Genomic DNA, 2,978 nt, shown 5'->3' with positions numbered 1-2,978 from the left:
TGTTGATCCCACGCTGCTTTCGCTGCGTTTTCCGAGTTCCTGGGGGTCAAATTAGTCGGGAGAGGGTCATTTAAATCGAATCTGAGACCGAAAATTTTCGGCTCCAAAAATGAAAAAAAAGTAAGGCTAACCCCTTTGCATTTTTGGCGAAAATTTTCGCGATTTTTAAAAGTGCCGGAATAAATTCTTTCGGGCACTATTCCGACGTAGTTTTACGAGAGGAATCGATTGGGCGCAGTCCCAATGCGCTGCGAGCAACGCATCAAAAATTACAGCCAAAAAACGAGAACCTGTTTTTTCGACATTTTTCAGCAGGTGCTTTTTCCTTCGTAATTTCTCTCCTGTTGATCCCACGCTGCTTTCGCTGCGTTTTCCGAGTTCCTGGGGGTCCAATTAGTCGGGGGAGGGTCATTTAAATCGAATCTGAGACCGAAAATTTTCGGCTCCAAAAATGAAAAAAAAGTAAGGCTAACCCCTTTGCATTTTTGGCGAAAATTTTCGCGATTTTCAAAAGTGCCGGAATAAATTCTTTCAGGCACTCATCCGACGTAGTTTTGCGAGAGGAATCGATTGGGCGCAGTCCCAATGCGCTGCGAGCAACGCATCAAAAGTTACAGCCAAAAAACGAGAACCTGTTTTTTCGACATTTTTCAGCAGGTGCTTTTTCCTTCGTAATTTCTCTCCTGTTGATCCCACGCTGCTTTCGCTGCGTTTTCCGAGTTCCTGGGGGTCCAATTAGTCGGGAAAGGGTCATTTAAATCGAATCTGAGACCGAAAATTCTCGGCTCCAAAAATGAAAAAAAAGTAAGGCTAACCCCTTTGCATTTTAGGCGAAAATTTTCGCGATTTTCAAAAGTGCCGGAATAAATTCTTTCAGGCACTATTCCGACGTAGTTTTGCGAGAGGAATCGATTGGGCGCAGTCCCAATGCGCTGCGAGCAACGCATCAAAAGTTACAGCCAAAAAACGAGAACCTGTTTTTTCGACATTTTTCAGCAGGTGCTTTTTCCTTCGTAATTTCTCTCCTGTTGATCCCACGCTGCTTTCGCTGCGTTTTCCGGGTTCCTGGGGGTCCAATTAGTCGGGAAAGGGTCATTTAAATCGAATCTGAGACCGAAAATTTTCGGCTCCAAAAATGAAAAAAAAGTAAGGCTTTTGCATTTTTGGCGAAAATTTTCGCGATTTCCAGAAGTGCCGGAATAAATTCTTTCAGGCACTATTCCGACGTAGTTTTGCGAGAGGAATCGATTGGGCGCAGTCCCAATGCGCTGCGAGCAACGCATCAAAAGTTACAGCCAAAAAACGAGAACCTGTTTTTTCGAGATTTCTCAGCAGGTGCTTTTTCCTTCGTAATTTCTCTCCTGTTGATCCCACGCTGCTTTCGCTGCGTTTTCCGAGTTCCTGGGGGTCCAATTATTCGGGAGAGGGTCATCTAAATCGAATCTGAGACCGAAAATTTTCGGCTCCAAAAATGAAAAAAAAGTAAGGCTAACCCCTTTGCATTTTTGGCGAAAATTTTCGCAATTTTTAAAAGTGCCGGAATAAATTCTTTCAGGCACTATTCCGACGTAGTTTTACGAGAGAAATCGATTGGGCGCAGTCCCAATGCGCTGCGAGCAACGCATCAAAAATTACAGCCAAAAAACTAGAACCTGTTTTTTCGACATTTTTCAGCAGGTGCTTTTTCCTTCGTAATTTCTCTCCTGTTGATCCCACGCTGCTTTCGCTGCGTTTACCGAGTTCCTGGGGGTCCAATTAGTCGGGAAAGGGTCATTTAAATCGAATCTGAGACCGAAAATTTTCGGCTCCAAAAATGAAAAAAAAGTAAGGCTAACCCCCTTGCATTTTTGGCGAAAATTTTCGCGATTTTCAAAAGTGCCGGAATAAATTCTTTCAGGCACTATTCCGACGTAGTTTTGCGAGAGGAATCGATTGGGCGCAGTCCCAATGCGCTGCGAGCAACGCATCAAAAGTTACAGCCAAAAAACGAGAACCTGTTTTTTCGAGATTTCTCAGCAGGTGCTTTTTCCTTCGTAATTTCTCTCCTGTTGATCCCACGCTGCTTTCGCTGCGTTTTCCGAGTTCCTGGGGGTCCAATTAGTCGGGAAAGGGTCATTTAAATCGAATCTGAGACCGAAAATTTTCGGCTCCAAAAATGAAAAAAAAGTAAGGCTAACCCCTTTGCATTTTTGGCGGAAATTTTCGCGATTTTTAAAAAAGCCGGAATAAATTCTTTCAGGCACTATTCCGACGTAGTTTTGCGAGAGGAATCGATTGGGCGCAGTCCCAATGCGCTGCGAGCAACGCATCAAAAGTTACAGCCAAAAAACGAGAACCTGTTTTTTCGACATTTTTCAGCAGGTGCTTTTTCCTTCGTAATTTCTCTCCTGTTGATCCCACGCTGCTTTCGCTGCGTTTTCCGGGTTCCTGGGGGTCCAATTAGTCGGGAAAGGGTCATTTAAATCGAATCTGAGACCGAAAATTTTCGGCTCCAAAAATGTAAAAAAAGTAAGGCTAACCCCTTTGCATTTTTGGCGAAAATTTTCGCGATTTTCAAAAGTGTCGGAATAAATTCTTTCAGGCACTATTCCGACGTAGTTTTGCGAGAGGAATCGATTGGGCGCAGTCCCAATGCGCTGCGAGCAACGCATCAAAAGTTACAGCCAAAAAACGAGAACCTGTTTTTTCGACATTTTTCAGCAGGTGCTTTTTCCTTCGTAATTTCTCTCCTGTTGATCTCACGCTGCTTTCGCTGCGTTTTCCGAGTTCCTGGGGGTCCAATTAGTCGGGAGAGGGTCATTTAAATCGAATCTGAGACCGAAAATTTTCGGCTCCAAAAATGAAAAAAAAGTAAGGCTAACCCCTTTGCATTTTTGGCGAAAATTTTCGCGATTTTCAAAAGTGCCGGAATAAATTCTTTCAGGCACTATTCCGACGTAGTTTTGCGAGAGGAATCGATTGGGCGCAGTCCCAATGCG

This window comes from Neodiprion lecontei, chromosome 4 (genome assembly GCF_021901455.1).
Source record: "Neodiprion lecontei isolate iyNeoLeco1 chromosome 4, iyNeoLeco1.1, whole genome shotgun sequence".
Classification (NCBI taxonomy): domain Eukaryota; kingdom Metazoa; phylum Arthropoda; class Insecta; order Hymenoptera; family Diprionidae; genus Neodiprion; species Neodiprion lecontei.
The sequence above is the reverse complement of the archived record's forward strand: the minus strand, read 5'-3'. Positions refer to the sequence as shown.